Source organism: Monodelphis domestica, chromosome 1 (genome assembly GCF_027887165.1).
Source record: "Monodelphis domestica isolate mMonDom1 chromosome 1, mMonDom1.pri, whole genome shotgun sequence".
Lineage (NCBI taxonomy): Eukaryota > Metazoa > Chordata > Mammalia > Didelphimorphia > Didelphidae > Monodelphis > Monodelphis domestica.
Window position 1 is genome coordinate 59077054 of NC_077227.1, and position 19155 is coordinate 59096208.

Here is a 19155-nt window from a genome sequence, read left to right on the forward strand (position 1 = left end):
AATATTACATTTTATAACTGCCATGCAGCCCATAAGGATCTCTATGGGCAGATTAGTGTCCTGTTTTACTACTTGAACTAGGCATCACTGCATTATATCATTTGTCCTTCACAAGAAAGGCTGGTCATTACAATCTCTGAGTTGAGATTTGAGTGTTTTTTCCTTTATATTGTTGTATTCCCTGTGATATTTTTCTCCTGGTTTCACTTATTTGACTGAATCAGTTCATGTAAGGCTCCATTAGTGTAAGGAATTCTCTGAATAGTTCACAATTTGTGTCTTAATGCAGAATATATTCCATGATATCTATATACCAAAATATATTTAACAATTCCTCATTCATGAACATTCATTGTTTCCAGATTTATTGTGTTTTTATCACACACAAAAATGCTGCTTTGAATATTTAACCTCAGGAAACTGAGGCACATAGTTCTCATATAACCGGACCATGGTCACACAGTAAGTGAGCAGAACTGAAACTCAACTCCACATTCTCTCAAATCAATCACTTTTCTCATCATTCCACAATGGTTCCCTCTCTCTTCTCCCCCAAACTCTTTAGGCAAACTAGTTAAACCTCTTAGGCTCAGTTTCTTCATCTGATAAAGGGGAATTATAATGCCCTTCATACTTTATAAATTTTGCTATTAGAATCAAATGAGATAATGTATATGGGAAAGTCTTAGGGGTGTATATATAGCTCATCCTCCAAATGTAAGGAGCTGTTATCATTATAAATGGAATAATCTACAGGGTATGACTGCAGAAAGTCTCCTATGAGATTCAAGGTAATATTAATTGTGACTATTGGTAGAATTTATGCAATATTACAAATGACAGCTGTCCTCCCTGGTCTTTAGATTGAAATTTAAAAGCCTCATCATCCTTCCCCTCCATTTACATTTGTTTTCATTGTTAATCACAAACACCAAGATGGAATATTGATGATGGACACTCTCAGTAATTGTCCAGTCAGAAGTTACTGTTGAGCAAACATGGGCATGTCATTTCCTTTGATATTCTCTGGATAAAAGAAGTTTCCTCTAGCACAGTAAGAGGTAGTTTTTTAAGCTTAATTCTAATTATGAATATATAATAAAGATAAAGTTCAGGATATAAAAAATTAAAGTGAGGAGCCCCTTTTTTCTACTTGGGGCCCCAAGTTCATAAGGAAAAAAAATTCAAGACTATATAAATAAAAAGCAAGTATTTAAACACACATTATCCCATCATCATTTTTAATGGCATATAAGTCAGTAATGACAATAACGCACTAATAGAGAATTTTGAAGTGTAGAATGACCAGCAGAATAGTTATATGAACATAATGGATGAAAGGAATGCTTCTTCCCAAGGACTTTTCCCACCCAGTCTCCACAGTTGCTAGGGATGACATTCCTGAAATGTATGGCTTCTATTTTAACAATTTCCCTTCTCTTCTTCATCTATATATCTCACTGATGACTCACTGCTCCCCAATTTGCCCTATTCAGGTGGCTAAACCACCAACATCTCAACATTTTCATCCAGTGCTTTATTGGATCATGAATGCAATCCCAAGTTCTCTAAGGCTAGCTCTGGCAAGTCCTTCCAACTAGAATTCTAATACATTCATCAAAGCAGGGCAATTCATCTTTGTGGCAAGAAGGCAGCATCTATTGCCAGGAACCCTGATGAGGGCATTAGTTTCTCTCTCCCTCTTAGCTTGCTGATAAAAGCAGAATTGGTCTTGCCTTTGGGCAGGTGATCTTAAGTGGGTCCTTCTTCTAGAGAGCTCACTGTATGGACAAAGGAAGGAGCAAGAGAGCAAGGTGAGAGCACTGTGGCGGAACCTGCTTACCTGAGTGGCTTTTTCTGGGAGGTTGTTTCTCTAAGTTTTGATCATACATTGGGAAATGGAGAGTAGGAGAGGATAGAGAATTTTATAGTAAGCTGCTGAAGGCAACGAGGCATTATGTGTGTATATAACAAAGGGCTGAGCCATGATGATATTTAAAAACAACAACAACAACCCTTACCTCCCATCTTGGAATCAATACTGTGTATTGGTCCCAACGCAGAAGAGTAGTAAGTGGTAGGCAATGAAGATTAAGTGACTTGTCCAAGATCACACTGCTAGGAAATGTCTCAGGCCAAATTTGAACTCAGGGTTTTTGGCCTCTAGACCTGGCTTTTTCAATTCACTGAATCACATAGCTGTCCCCTCATGATTAACACAAAAAGAGGAAAAATGGAGACCTTAGAAGTACCTTCTTTTCCCTTCACCATTCTTCTTGGAATGCCCAAGCTAAAAGTCAAAATATCCTGACAGGAGAATTACTTCAAGAATAGGTCCAGGGGAAGCTAGGTGGCACAGTGAATAGAGCTCTAGGCCTGGATTCAGAAAGATTTGGGTTCAAATCTGATCTCAAGCACTTACTAGATGTATGACCCTGGGCAAGTCACTTAACCCCTATTTGCCTAGTCCTTGTCTTTCTGTCTTAGAGTAATTATTAAGACAAAAAAGTAAGGGTAAAAAAAAAGACTAGGTCCAAGTGAAAGGCTTTCAGTCTGTATCCCACTTTAGCTTCTGGAAACAGCTAGGTGGCAAAGTGAGGAGTCAGTTCAAATACAGCTTCAGATGCTCATTAGCTGTGTGACCCTGAGCAAGTCACTTAACCTCTGCTCACCTCAGTTTGTTCAACAATAAAATGGGGATAATAATAGCATCTACCTTACAGGGTTGTTAGGAAAATCAAATGATAAAATATTTGTAAAGTACTTGGAACATAGTAAACATTTTAATAAATGCTATGTTAGGCAGGTCCCATTCCTTCCATCAATCCTTAAATGTCTTAACACTTGGTCAGACATCTAAGACACCAAGGTTATCCACTGCATCCTGACCCATCACCAGCCATCCTGACTTTTATTTTGCCGCTGGGCTTCCATAACTCTGGAAGAGAGAGTAAGACTGATGACTGTGCAACACTGCCTCACAAATCCCATTCATGGCCAAGTCAGGAAATCATGCTGGGCTATCGCTGGTCCTCTCTAAAAACAAAGGGTGAACAACAAATGGCTTGAGCTCATGGCCCTTGGCCATATACTCCCCCCTCTGGTCATTCTCCAACCTTTCAATGTCCTTCTGGTACTATAGTTTCTAAGTCTAAATACAATTCTTGAAATGTGGTCGAACCAGCATTATCACCTTCCCAGTTCTGAAAGCTATGTCCTCGATGCAACGTATCACAATGAGTCATATTGTCCCACTGGGTGATATTTATATATCTTCACACAACCCCAACAATATAAATAGGAGGTTTGGTGGACAGTTATATGGTGTGGGATAATCACACCATGTATATTCCATTCCACCTCCAGACAGTGCGCCATACGGTATCTTAAATTCAGAATCACTGTTAGCTGTTTCATCACACCACTGACAAATAATGATCTTGCAAGCCACCAAAATCCCTAGATCTTTCAGAAAAATCTCTATCTGGCCACATCTCCCCCATATTATACTTGTGAAGTACAAGTCCTACAGTGCTTAGGGTATCTGGCATATTATATGTATACATATATACATATATATAATGTATTATGTCTGCTGCCTTCATTGCTGTCTCATGTATGTTAGCCTTGTCCAATTCTATACAATCTATTTCTTCAAAAGCAATAAATATTTGTTGACTGGATGATTTTAAATTCCATTCACATATTAGTGTCTCTAAGGTTTCTTTCCACTTTTGAATTATTCTCTTCGCTGTGGAGGAATTTAACATTAATAAATATACCAACATTGCCTGGATGCTTCACAACAAAATCTCTAAACACCAAAGTGATTTAGGCAAGGATTCTGTGCTCTGTCATTTTAGAAGAAATGTCAAAGAAGGAAGCTTTCTCCATCGTGTTAAGTGCAAAGCATAGGTTTTTACCAGGCCCTTCCCCTAAGGGCTGTGTACAATAAGACAAAGAAGTAGAAGAGAAATGTACCACCCAGGCTTACAGTGCCCTGCTATTCATGAGCCTTAGCAGGAAAGAACAGGTTAGGCTTGAGCTAAATTAAACACAGGACTCACCCATCATGGGCAAACACCTTGCAAAGCATTTCCTCAGCATTTATTTTTCATGCTGTTGATACAAGGCTCCAAAGGATGCACTTGGTCTAAGAAGAGATGCCTTGGGACTGTCCAAAGAGGGAAGGCTATAAATCATACTCTAGTCAGATAAATCTGATTAAAGCTTGCTCCCTCCCTCCAGAGGGAGCCTCCTGCTTCCCCAAGTCATCGTTCTGCCTGTCAAATGAAGGAATCACTAGAGTCATTTTCCAGGGGCAGTGTTGCTCATTCCAAAAAGATGCTTAAGAACAAGATGGTAGGAAGGGACTTTTTTGGTGGCAATGATCAGCTCTTTGTCTTCCCTGGAGAGGACCAAAAATCCCATGGCTCAGAAAGGAGCATGCGTCACCAGAGGGACTTGGGAAGGGGAGGCTGACTCACCATATGACCTTGTCACAAGCTTTCTATTTCCCCTCCTCAGTGGGAAGGGGATCATGTAACTGACTCCCCCCACCAGTAATCAAGGGCCCTAAAGGAATATCTAGAGAACAACACAACACGTGAATGTGAGGCAGACAGGACAGCATTTATCCATAGAGAAAACCTAGTGCCTAGGGCAATCAGGCTGTCTGTTTGCCTATTGCTGAGCTCAAAATATGACCTCAGCACAGGGGTGGAGACTACTCCAGCATATCCTCACAGGGAGGCTCTCAACACCATCCCTGGATCTCACCAATAATAAATAAACCCCCTACATACTTAAAGGGGGGGAGTGAGTGTGTGTGTGTGTGTGTGTGTGTGCCTGTGTATGTGTGTTGTGCTCAGACAAGCAGCAGTTGCCATGGAAACCAGTCATCCTCTCTCCAGACTTTTTTGCTTGGTGCCTTGATCATTGAACAGCTGATCAACTCCAGTGGAGAAGTATTGTCCCTGAACTGATGGAAACTTACAAAAAAGCTTCCATGATGACTGTGGGATATGAAAGCAATGGCAATGCACCTTTTCTGGACAATCCCAAAGATACCTTCTAAAATGGCACAATCCAGACAGGTCCACAGTCCAACAGACATGGAGGATAGGCAGGCACAAAATCTAGGAATTGGCATCCTAAAGTCAGGCACAGGTCAGCCCTTCCTATGTGCAGAGGTAAGTGGTTAACAGAAAAGATGAGTCAAGGTTCAAGATTTCTCTTCCCAAAGAATCACAGGCCATAAATCTCACAAGGGATTTTGAGAAATCTAGTCCATCATTTGTTAACAGAGAAAGAAAACTGCAGTCTTTAGACATTGAGTGAATTGTCCAAGGTCACATTGTCAGAAAAATGGCAAAGCCAGGTTCTGAAACCTACATTTATTGAAACGTTGGACTTCACAGTCAGTCTTCTTTCTATTACATATAATTTCCTCCGTTTTTGTTGTTGTTCAGTCTAACTCTTTCTGATCCTGTGGATCCCAATGGAAATTTCCTTGGAAGAGATACTGGGGTAGTTTGCCATTTCCTTCTCAAGTAGATTAAGGCAAATATAACTTAAGGGACTTGTCCAAAGTCTGAAGACTGTTTTGCAATCAGGTATTCCTGACTGTAGGTCCAGCACTCTATCTACCCAGCTGCCTTCCTTATTTCCTCCAGATCAACTCTAATTACAACTCGTTTTTCAAAAATAGCTATGTAATCCTACCTTTCATCCTAGTGTCTGGTCTTCCCCCCCCAGAACTCAGTCCTCTGGAGAAAATATCATTGGAGAAACAATATGGTTGAGAAGACACTCTAGGCTAGAGTCTTCAAGAGACCCAGGTTCTAATCTGCCTGCTACTAACTTACTGAGACCTTAGATAAGCCCTATCTGGGCTATAAACTTAGAAGACTGACTTAAGATATCTTACTCTTCTAATATTATGAAGCTGGCTGGCTGTGAAGTCCCCCAGAATTTAGATTCATTCATTTAATAAATGACAGCATGACTTGGAGACTAGACATCTGGATTCAAGTTCTAGCTCTAGCATTCAATAGCTGGATGACCTTACTTCTAGTTTTCTATTTCTTCATCTGTAAAATGATGATGAAAATACTTTTATTAGCTGTCTTGTAGGGTTTTGTGAAGGATTTTACTTTGTAAACCCTCAAAAACTATATAATTATAGGTGATGATGATGAGAATGATGATGATGATGATGATCAAAAAATGTCAGGAATCCCTAAGCCAAGACTCCATATTATTCCTGAGGGCTGATCTCCCACCCAGATTTCCAAATATATTATACTTAACCTTGAAGTTCTAATCTGAACTAAATTCTTAACTACAGACCTTTTCCTCATCAGGAATGGGTGAATGTCAACTCAGAATCATGTAGCATAGCAAAAATTAAGCATAAACAGGCAGTCAATGAAATCAATTAAAACAATATTTCCATTCAAAATCCACTCTTCCACTCAATTCATAATAATACTCTAAATCTTTTACAACATTAGTTACTGAGGCAAAAGAGATTTTAGACAAGGCCTTTGACCTCCAGAAGTTTTCAGTCTAAGGGAGATCAAATATATGCACAGGCGCTCCATATTTCAACTGTTCTTTTTTTACTCAGTTGCCAAAATGAAAGGCCAAAGGCAGCAAGTGCTAAAAGTTAATCAAAGAATCAGAAGGTTTTAGTGCACTGGAATAGGTCTCATGAAAGATTTGATCCTTGAAAGAGAGGTAGGATAAGCAAAGGACATGGAGAAAGGCCATGCCCAAGGTAGGGTAGGCATGGTGGAAGGCATAAAATGGGACTAAGTACAACAATCATGTTGGTTGTTTTTCAATTATTTCAGGAGTGTCTGACTCTTTGTGACCATTTGGGGTTTTTTCCATACCTAAGTAGTGTGTTATTTCCTTCTCCAGCTCATTTTACAGATGAAAGAATTAAGGCAAACACAGTTAAGTGACTTGCCCAGAGCATACAACGAATAAGTGCCTGAGACTATATTTGAAGTCAGGAAACAGACTTCTTGACTCCACACCTGGCACTCTATCCACTGTGCCACCTAGCTGCTCTAATAGTGTCCAACAGTGATGAGACCCATGTTATTTTCTCATAAACCCCTGAAGGATAAGAAGGCAATACATGGAAACAGGAATTTCTTGGATGGGCAAAAGGAAAGCAAAAGATAGTTTTACAGAGTCCATTTCTAACAGATGGAATATTTTAATTAAACTACTGGCATACCTGAAATTCAAAGGAATCTAGCCACCATTGCCCATTCTCAATACCAGCATGAGGTGTGAGTATGGACTCATTCAGAGAGAATGGCCTGGGGTTATTTCTCAGCTTGAGTCCCTTCACTTATTGCTAATAAGGGCCAACCTATATAATAAATCCATAATAGTTTGCTAAAAATAGTTCTGCAAACTATTGCCTAGACAGCATGAGAACCTATCCTAGCAAGCTGGGGAGATCTCTGCAGTTAGAAGATTAATGGTAGACAACTATACCTCCAACCTCCCTCTGCCACTCTCTTAAAAGTCTCAACCCTGGCCTCAGACTTTTACTGGCTATGTGACTCTGGCCAAGTCACAACCTCCATTGCTTAGCCCTTACTGCTCTTTGTCTTGGAATCAATTTCAATACATAGTATTAATTCTAAGGTAGAAGGTAAGAGTTTTTTTTTTAAATCCCAGGTATTCCAAAGCAGGACTAGCCTTACTATTAAATAGAAGCTAGTTGGTGGAGTGATTTCAAAGGTCCCTCTGTCTAAACAAATCTCCCTTCCAGACTTCTTAAGACAGTGATATTTGTACATTGGCCACTTTGGGAAGAGTTAAGATATGAAGGTCCTTTTTAAATACCAGTGTTATCTGATAAAGGAATATATTGTCATTACCACAGAATCACAGAATTTCTGAGCTGGAAACTTTAACCACCTACTCCAACCCCCATATGAGGATCCTGAGACCTAGAGAAGTCACTCAGAGAGTGAGTAATGGAGTCAAAACTAGAATCAGTAGCATTTCAGAGTTGGACTTGCCCTTAGAGGTCTCCTAGAACAAGTTGTACATCACTAAGAATTCCTTCTGCATCATGCCCAACAAGAGGTGCTTCAGCCCTATGAAGATCTCTGCTAAAGCACGCCTGAGGGAGGCCATTCCATATTGGGAAAATTATTCCTGACATTGGCCAAAAACTACCTTTCTAGAGCTTCCTATGACTTATTCCTTGCTTTCCAAAGCCAGGAAGAACAAGTCTAATCCCTTTTCCATCCATCCATTCCATCTCTTATAATTGTTTTTTTCTCTAGGCTAGACATTCCCAGGTCCTAAACTGATTTTTTTCCCATGGCAGACTCTTGAGGCCCTGGAATATGCTGGTGATCTAGCTCCAAAGTCAGTTCTCTTTCTGTATTACATTGGATCCAACACCAATACTGTATAAGGGAACATTCCACAGAGACCTGATCAACAACAGATAACCAGCCATGATTCCATAGGACCACTGATGGAATTTGATACCTACCTCCTGAATGAGGTGACGGACTAAATATATAAAAGCTACAAATTTTTTGGATGTGACCAATGTGGGAGTTTTGTTTTATTTGACTGTGCAGATCTACTGCAAGTTTCCCACGCACATATTGAGGGTAGATAGGATGGGAAGAAAAATAAAAGGATTTGAGGCTGATCAGATTTCCTTGTTGAACAAAGAATAGGTAAATTTACCTGGAAAGAGAGAAACATTCTGAGTCTGGAGTTCAGTAGAAGAGGAAAAGAGATAGAAGAAACTAAGAGGCCCTAATGGGGGCATTTAACATTTCTGGATTGGCCATCTCTAGGGGTGAAAAGTCCTAATTAAATAAGCTAGTAAACCTTGAGTAACTACCCGTTGGAAAATGACCACAGGGATCCAGGTGGCCAAGCAGGTGCAGAAAGGGAGGTAAGGGAGGATTTGCCTTTGGCAACTTGAGGGGCAGGTGCTGGTCCCTCTTGAATTACACCAGGGAAATCCTCTTTAAAAACTCTGAAGAATTCTAATCCTATACATAAGCTATAGATGAAGACAATGAGTCTAGTTGGAACATGAACCAGGTCTGGAACTGAAAGACTTGAGTATACTTTCTAACAAGGTGAACCTAGGCATATGAACCTCAGTTTCCTCATTGGTAAATGAATGGGGGTGGGGGAGCATGAATCAAGAAGTTGGGTGTGCATGTGCATGAAGCCCATAGTTGTTAGAGAGTTGGCCACAGTGCTGGTAAGACCTTGGTTCAAGCCCCATTTTCAACACATACTGTTGGTTGTTTGATCCTGAGTAAGTCTTTTAATTCTTGAGACTATAAATTATAAAGAAGGTGGGGGCAGCTAGACTCAATGAATAGAGAGCCCAGCCTGGAGTCAGGAGATCCTGGGTTCAAATTGGACACCAGCCACTTCCTAGATGTGTGATTCTGGTAAGTCACTTGACCCCCATTATCTAGCCCTTAAGTGTTCTTCTGCCTTAGAAATAAGAACTTAAAAAACGAAAAAAAAATTAAAAATAATAACTGATCGACGTTGATAGAAAGAGTTTCTTCATCTCAGAGTTCCTTATAATAATAAAATCATGAGTCCAGTCCTTCCTGATTTATGTGTTAAGCAATGGGGATACAAAGGAAAAGCATGACAATCTTTGTTCTCAAGGAACTCACATTCTACTTGTGGAAAGCAACATGTATAGGAAGGTTCAGCTACAAATCAGATGGCAAGTCCCAGTGGTCCTTAAGGAATAGCAAGCAGCAAAGCGGATGGTAAGACATCTTCTTTAGTTTCATTCCAACATCTATTTCTGATGTTGAACCATTTGACTGTGTCAAGGTCTTTGCTACTAAGAACTATCTTTTATCTTCACTACTGGTGGCTGCTGAGAAGGTGGGAGTCCCAGGACCTACAGTGGCAATTGTCAGGTCCCATCTCCATGAAAATTGTTCCTTTGAAAGTGGCTTCCAGAGGCTGTAACTGAAAGCAGGGTCAGTGAGAAATGCATAACAAGGTTACAAAGTCAGAGAAAAGTGCCAAATCAACATGACTCACTATTATTCCATCCCAATTGTGATTCTTAACCTGGTCATTGAAATGGGAAATTGCTATCCATCATTCAAAAAGAATATTCATCTCCAGACTCCTCTCATGATGGTTTTTGAAGGCTTCCTAAGGCAGAATTTTGGATCCCAGAGACTCTCAGTTCCTAAAGAAGGAAAGGAGATGCAGTCCTCCTGGGCAACATCAAGAAAAGCAGACAGAAATATTTCCAATTGCGTGTGAATGATTAGAAAAGGCAAATAGCAAATTCAATCATGACAAAGAGCTCTGGGGTACCTTGGGCATGAAAGATGGTCCAGTAAATCAAGCCAGTTCCAGTCTTTTCTCTGGCCTTGTAAATCACAACCCCAGGTCCCCATAACAACCCTAGGTCTCTAATTTAATGGGGATTTCTATTCCAGTGAAAATTGAATGGGGCAGGGGAGGGGTAGAGCAGGAAATTGAAGGATGGAGAAAGAGTGAGGGACTGAGATATAGCCCCAGGATGTGATTTGTCAGGCTCTGTCTTTGCTCTACCAATTTCATGAAATACCTCACCCAGCCCCCTGTTTGCATAAACTCCTGGAAGAGGCTGCCTCCTGCATCAAAATGAAATGTACAGCTTCCTGCTGGCACAATACTTCAAGATATAAAATCAGCAAAGAAAACTTTCCTCTGTCAAAGCTGGAGTTTTCCTTATTATTTATCATCCATATTTTAAACCTTGGGATAGCATTTTCATCTTGATGGAGGCTATAAAGCCTGAGAAAACTTTTATGACTCCCTAGATAAAGTCAAGAGCTCTCCCCCTCCCCAACCCCCAAATCTCCTAGGCTTTGAAATTCAAGTCAGTGAACAAACTGCTTTCATTTTGAACTGAAATGCATTTGTCTTGGTGAGCCTAACCATTAAGACCTGAGTGTGAATAACTGAGGAGATAAAGCAGGAGCAAAGACAACAGGAAGGAATATTGGGGCCTGAGGAAGAGGGCTCCTAAACAAGGAAGTAGCCAAAGATGATATATATTTGCCCCCAGTGAAAGTTTTTGGAGGAGCCAAGGAGAAGCTGAGGAAGGGGAGTGGGGAGGAGGTTGGGAAGCAGAAAGAAATAGATCAGTGTTAGATCTGGTGGATCAGAGATCAGTGAAAGGGTATTACAAACAAGAAAATGTCAAATCTATTTTATTTGACCATAGAATAATAATAAATCATATTTACAAAAATTGTGATGATGACAAAATGCCTTCACAAAAATTATCTCATTTGATCTTCCTATAACCAGTCTTTGGTCATGCTCAGAAAAGAAGGAAGAAAAACTTGAGAACTTGAGAATGCAGCAGCATTTAATGGCTTCTCTCTTCCTTATTCTTCCCACCAGCCAGAATCAAAGGCAAAACTTGAGAATCTGTGTTGTCTTTGTCTGGCAAGTCAATCCTTGCTCCTAAATCTCTCTGGATCCTGTGGGCATGGTCAAAGACAAACTGCATTTACAATAACTCTGGGAGGAAAAGTAACTATCACTCCATTTTACAGAATAGAAAACTGAGACTGGGAGTTTAAGTGACTTTTTTAGTTTCTTTTGTTGTCCCCTTCTGGTCCTCTAAGTGTAGGAACCCCATTTGGCTCTTGATCTATGTCCTCTTCTTTTCTTTCTCTCTCTCCATACTAACTACCATTCACTTAAATCCAATTTATGAACAAGTCAAAACATCACCCCATGTTGTCATTGGTCCTCTTCAAAAATAAAGGACAAACAAAAACAACTACCGAGATGATCCCCGAATCTATATTATCAGTCAATTAAGTTCCATGTCATCAAATGACTACTGGATTTCTCCACCATGATGTCCCATTGACATCTCAAACTCAGTTCATCCAAAAAGGAACTGACTATCCTTCTCTCTAAACTTGTCTCTCTTCTGAACTTTCAATGTACTGCCAACCTCTCAGTCTCAACCAAGTTAAAAGTGCTACCATTGATCCTTCCTTCTCTGCCCAATCATATTTGATCACTCATTGATTCTACTTCCAAAATATCTCTCAAATCAGTCTGGTTCTCCACATCCTCTACATTGCCATTCCTTAGATAAGGCCATGCCTAGCCTAAACTATTCTAATAGTCTCCTAATATGTCTTCCTTTCTTCAGTCTTTCCCTTTGCATTTAATCCTTCACACAGATGGCAAAATAATTTTCTTTAGGCATGGGTCTGACTATGCTACTCCTTTCAGTGGCTCCCTAGTGCCTCTAGGAAAAATGACAACTTCTAAGGTAGTTTAAATACCAACATAATCTGACTCCCTCACATCTAGATTTCCAGACATAGTTGACATTACTCCTTTTTTCATTCCATATATTTCAGCCAAAGAGACCCAATAACTAGCTGTTCTTTAAACCTGACATGCCACATGCCACATGCACAAATTTGCACAAATTTTGTGGCTAGCTCATGTCTGTGCTGTTCTCCTTCCTCTTTCCTTCAGAATCCTTACATTCTTTCAAGGCCCATCTCAGATAGCACTTTCTTCAAGAAACCTTCTCTGATTCATCTAGTTAGGTCACTTTCTTACTGAAATTGCCTTGGATATTATCTGTGCATGTTATATCTCCACAAAATAGCATGTATGTGGCATTTTAATGTTTTTCGAAACACATTACATTTACAAAACATGCATTATCTCATTTGATCCTGACAACAACTTTGTAAAGTAAGTTCCATTGTTATCCCCATTTTATAGATTAGAAAACTGAGACTGAGACCAGTTAAATAACCTGCCCAGGGTCACACAGTTAGTATGTGAGGCAGTATTCAAACTCAGTTACTCTTAATTCCAAGTTTTTCACTATATCCACTGTACCATCTTAGCTCTTCTCCTGTATTATCTGGTTGGTTCATTCTTTTTCCTCTTGAAATAGCTTTGCTTTTACTTTTCTGAGTTCATATTATATCTCTTTAGAATAGTGTAAACTCCTCGAGGATAGGGACTATTTCACTTTTTGTCAAAGTGGGCTGGAGCCAGTTCAAACCAATCTGAGCCAAACGGTAACTTTTCAGGAGTCAGAAATATAACAGACCAGAGCTTGCTTTATTGTTTTGTTGATTGTATGAACTTTAAAAAGTACTGGAGAAAATGTTAATGACACCGATTAAACTTAAAAGAGCAGTCAGCTTGCATTTTTTTAAACAGCCAATAATTAAACATTGAAAAGTTTACCCACTATTTTATCTCAAGCTAAGAATGGTCCCTTACACATCTAACACTTAATATTTGCTGAACTATATTCAAAATTAAGGTAGAAGACTACCTACTGCACACTGAATAAAATCCAAGTTCTTAAAACTTACATTGCACCCCCTACAAAATCTTCCAAACCACCTTTCTACCTGGAGCTAGAAAGCCTTAGTACTTTTGGACTGCTCTAGCCAAATTAGAATTATTATTGCCCCTGGTACAGTCCCATTCATTTGCACCCCTGCCCTTTTGTTGATGCATCAAAGGCCTGCCTATCTGGCCATCCTTGGCAATATTGTTATTAAAAATAGCACAAGGTCTCATTCTTGCTCTGGGTTCATAGAAACTCTCCCTTCTTCCATTTAGTTCTAGCCAGAATAATAAACCTCAGGAAAATAGGCTCCAACACACGTTATTGGGCAGGATTAAATTGGGAGCTTTTAATTTGTTCATGGAGTAGGACCTCCTTAATTCAATACTGGCTAATCCACTAGAAAAAAAAAGGCATTTCCATTGACCTTCAAAGATCAAAGAGCTGGTGATACAAAAGTTCCTTGTTACTGCTAACCCTCAGACAGAGCAGAATGAGTTACTAGAGAGAAGCAACCTGTGACCTAGCCAGAATGGAAGCAGTGTGAAGAATTTAAAAGATAAAACTTCTATTTCTCTCCCTTTCTTTCCATGCCAATTGGACAGAAGAGCAGAAATCTCTTCCTTTCTCTTCTTTCTAGTAGTCAATAAATTCAAAGAATTCTAAGTTCCTTTCCAGCTCTCAATCTGTGATCCAAGGACTCTAGATGTCCTTAGATCCTTGACTCTTCTTTTCTTCTCTGGTAACTATATGGAAGGTCCTTGTAAGATTAGGAGAGAGATCATTGGGTAATAGTCTGCTATTTTCTTTTCTGGAAGGTTTATACACTTGAATCATTAGAGTTACTATTAAAGATTACACTATCAGCTTATAGAAGTCATCATGATGGACTATATATTGATATTGAGTTAGGAACTTCCATGATAATTCATGTCTTTGTTAGCCTCACTTATGTCCCTTATTCTTACTCTCTCTCTTCCTCCCTTTTCTCTCAAAATTTCCCATTTTTCTAGTAGGGGACACAGTAGATATAATTTTGGACTTGGAGTTAGGAAATCAAGAGTTCAAATCTTGCCTCAGACATTTAAGAGTTGTGTGACCCCAGACAAACAAATGTAAAGTGCTGCAAAATTTGAAGTGTTATATAAATGCTACTATTACTATTGCTTAGTCCAAGAAAAGTCCTACTGGCCATGACTTAAAAGATGCCCAAGACATAGAAAGCCCTCAAAGGATCTGAACTCATACAGTCTCATTAACATAGGCTATGTTATACCTGGAATGCTTCCCCTCTACCCATTCTCTCTGTCTTACTGTCTCTCTCTGCCTCTGTCTTTCTGTCTGTCTGTCTGTCTTTCTGTCTCTCTGTCTCTCTCTAAATGTTATCCATCCTTGAAGGCCCAGCTCAAATGAATCTATAACTTTTCCTGATTCCACAAACTAGAAGTGATCTCTCACTCCAGTGAATTGTCATTAACATCATGCCCATGGCACTCTTATGTGCTTCCCACATTTTATCATGCATTATAGTCATTGGTATATATTTATTTCCCTATCTCAGAGATCCAAGAAAGTCTCTTGCAGCTATAGGGAGTATTAAAGCTGATAGACTTAGAGATAAATTACCACAAAATGGCAGAAGTCGTGGCATTGACATTGTCTGCAAAGTGCAGAATACCCAGATAGCACCAAGAGCCAAGACCTACTTAGAATGCATTTACCTTGACCATCAACTATGACAGGAGAGCAGTTTTCTGGTTCTTCCTCCATCACATGATACCCAGCACTAACGATAAGCACAAGAATAAATTTTGGTGTTCAGCAGATGTGCACTTTAATGAGAAATGCCAAACAAAATGTGAATAAGCTCTCCTCCTAGAGTGTAAACTGCCAAAGGACAGAAACCATATCTTAACTGTTTTCATGCCTTCTTTGATGCTTAATATATTGAGTGATAACTTGTCCTGGCCAAGTGCCTTGAGATCAAGGATGGGCAGCCTGGGGAAGTTCCAAGTCACTCAATTATTAATTGGGGTTTTTTCTTTTGAAAATTATTAAAGGGCTCTGGATTAGATATTCAGATTTTCTCTAGATCACTGAGAACAAACAGCTCTCTTGTAAATGGCTTAATGTGTCTGTTTAATATAAACAAAATTATCTTTCAGAGGAACTGGTTTTTCCATGTCACTTCAAATCTCAAAAACTATGCCACCTATGGCAGAATGATTGGGATTCCAGGTCGGCAGCAGCAATCTGCAGCAGAAATAATTAGCACCAGAGGCTGCTTCTAAAAGAATCTTAAATGAAAGAGAATCTAGTTATTTATATATTTCTGTTCCTTCTGTCTGTATCTTTCCATCTCAGCCCAGAGAAGGGAATTTTTATCTTTTGGCTTCTGGCAGATGCCTTGTGGAATACATATATTCTCCATATAGGGTTTGCTAAATGTAGATGACCCTTAACCTCAAATAGAACAGAGTCCTTGGGGACAGTCTTCTATGGAAATGCTCTCAGGGGACATCCATGTTGGACTTGTTTTTCATTGGTCAACAAATTTGCTTCCTTTTATTGGAAGGTTTCTGTTTGGCTTATTTTTTTATATGTTCTTTTTTTAAAGTATGGATGAAGAAATACAAATAAATTCAGTCCTATTTTCATTAGATTCCAAAGACAAGGAAATTTTCTCAGCATTAATAATAATGCTCATAAAACTGTAGATAGTACAAGTATTACTTCTCCCTTTCTACAGATGAGGAAAGTGAGGCTCAGCCAAGTTGTAATTCTCCCAAGATCCCACAATTAATAAATATTAGTACCAGGAATTAAGCCCAGGTCACCTGAAGACTTTTCCACTACACTGCACTGCAATGCCATTCTGGAGCAATATTAGGATTGTTACCATGAGTTAGGATGCAGGGAAGAGACCTCTACATCTTGTGATCCCTAAATGAGGCCAAAAGTCCAGCTCTTGCTCCTATAAATTAATTCTCCACTGGCTGAATCACATAGATTAAATCACATGAACTTGGATATACTAAGCATGGAGTCAAGATGCTTGAGATCCAGCTTTACTTTAGCTGTGACTCTTGGGCAGTTCATCAGTGTCCTCCTCTATAAAATGAGGGGATCAGAATAAATGTCTTTTAAGGCAACTAGGTGGTACCACAGCACATAGAGCTGTGGGCCTGGAGTCAAGAAGACTCGAGTTCAAATTTGACTTTAGACACAGCTGTGTGACCCTGGGCAAGTCAATTCATCTCTGACTGCCTCAGTTGCTTTAACTACAAAATGAGGATAATAACAATATCTACCTCCCAGGGTTGTTGTGAGGATCAAATGAGATAATTATTATAAAGTTCTTAATGTAGCACCTGGCACATAGTAGGTGTTTAATAAAATGTTTATTACCCTTTTTCTTCTCTTTAATGAATTTGATTCTATGACTCTGCAGGAGATTCACTCTCATTCCAGTTAAGTAAGTAGTTAGCCTAACATAAGGTTCCATCTGATGAACTCTACTAGTGGCAAATTGCCTGAGACAACCCACTAGTCACCCATGGCATTCCTTGTCATGGAATTTTAGTCATGTAGCAACTTCCCAAAGACTTTTTGTGTGCCCTGCTTTGTTATAGAGCTAAAACAAAAAACATTTTGCTGTTTCTTCCATCAAGAAATGAATATTTATCAATCACTTGCTGTGCTGGGGATTGTCCAAACAGTCCCTACCCTGGAGGAGTTTATTATAATCTTGTTGGAGGAGATAGCATACCCATAGGTGTGCATTTGTTCGTGTGTGTGCATGTGTGTGTGTGTATGTGTGTACACACAAGTTCCCCCCCCAAAAAAAAAGGAGAAAAGGCACTAGGAGCTTAATGTGAAAGATTTTGCCCTCTTCTAAGCCTAGGATGTTCTCCCTCTTCCACTCAGTCTTCCAAGCTTCCTTCAAGTTTCAGTCAATATCTTATGTTTACTCAAGATCTTCCTCAACCCCTCAGTTCTTCTATCTCTTCCCTCTATTCATATTTCCTATTAATCCTGTAAATTCTTGTTTGTGTACACTTGTATTGGTGTACATTGGTTTGTTGTCTCCCACAGTAGAGTGTAAGTTCCTTGAGGAAAGGGACTGTCTTTTGTCTCTTTTTGTATCCCCGGCCCTTAGTAAAATGCCTGATACATGGTAAATACTAATTACTGTCTTCAATCACTTGATACGAAACAGTAACAGCTACAGGGGGATAGAGCACCCTTCCTTCCAGTCCTATGCAAAACACAAATGTTTGTTAGGTTGTATTCCATGAAACCCAATCTAATAGGTTCTGAGGGCATGAAATTTAATAATAATAATAACAATAATAATAATAATAATAAGACAACTTCTTTCCTCACAGAGCTTCAGATCAAAAGGAAGCAATTTCATCCAGAGAAAAGTTTACTTGTTACCAAAATAGGGGCATAAATTCAATTGCTGACTCTGCCTTCAAGGGAAGGGGAAGGGAATAAGCATTTCTATTGAGTTGGTTTTCAGTTGTATCTGACTCTCCTGTCCCCATGTAGAGTTTCTTTGCAAAGATATAGGAGTGATTTGCCACTTCCTTCTCCAGCTCATTTGACAGATGAGGAAAGTGAGGTCAATAGGGTTAAGTGACTTGCCTAAGGTCATACAACTACTAAGTGTCCAAGACCAAATTTTATCTCAGTCTTATTCTTTTGGCACTCTTATCCACTGCACCACTTACTGTACTATACTTGACAAAGATAATAATAATAAATAACATTTATATAGTGCTTATTATGTGCCAAATGTTTATAATTATAATTATTCTCTCATTTGATCCTAACAATAATCCTGAAAATGCAGGTGATATTATTATCCCCATTTCACATATGAGGAGACCAAGGTAGGCAAGGTTAAGTGACTTGCCCAAGGTCACAGAGCTAATAAGTATCTGAGGCAGGATTTGAACCCAGGTCTCCCTAACTCCCAGCCCAGTGCTCCATTCAATGCACCGTCTCAGAAGCTTACAAGAACATATGCCACAACTAGAGATCTGTAATAAAAAAGCCAAAGCTTCTTTCCTTTTTTTTTTAATCCTTACATTCCATTTTAGAATGAATACCGTGTGTTGGTGAAAAGCAATTGTGAAAGCAGCCTGTTTTTTCACAGAGGCCATGTTTCCACTGCTGGGTTATTCACATGGGCAGAGAGCCCAATGCTAAATCCTGAGGGTTATATCGGGCTCCCAATGGGATCACCTAATCAAGGCAGTCATTATCTTATCCTTGCATTGGTCTGAAAGTGTTACTGTGCGCAGGGTCTCGTCCCTCAGAGGAGAAGCTGAAACCAGACCCATGTTCAGGCTCACAGTTGGACAGCAACCTTTCCAGACAGCCCTCCCAGGGAGGAGAGGCTGCTGCAGCCAAGACTCTTTGAAATGCCACACTTTCATCTCCCTGTTACCATTTCTTGCTATTTTTAGACTAATTGAGATGGAAGTGGTGGGATAGAGGCCCTTTTTTCTCCAACATTTCCCATTCGAAGAAATGGTTCCCTTGGTCCTATTCCCTAATGGTGTCCCCTCTACTTCCTCAGCCAAGCCCCACATTTTCATGGTCTGTACCCATGAAATCATTGGGAAGGGGGAAAGCTCAATTTCACTTAAAAGTTGAATAAGAAAAATAAAAAGGCAGAATATGGAAATGTGTATGGGAAAAGGCCAGCTTTTAACATAAAAAAAACACACTAAAGTTCATTCCTTGTT

General features: G+C 39.5%; 1 protein-coding gene across 33 annotated transcripts in view; it reads right to left on the bottom strand.

Moving 5' to 3' along the window:
• KCNMA1 (potassium calcium-activated channel subfamily M alpha 1) overlaps nt 1–19155 on the bottom strand; it is a 936156-nt gene that overhangs the window by 629684 nt on the left and 287317 nt on the right. Inside the window, exon 4 of one of the 33 annotated variants that reach the window (XM_056820104.1) lies at nt 1–19155. This exon is cut by the window's right edge and continues 17384 nt beyond it. The exons of the other annotated variants lie outside the window; for them this stretch is intronic. The gene's annotated coding sequence lies outside the window, so the exon portion shown is untranslated. 33 annotated transcript variants of the gene reach the window in all.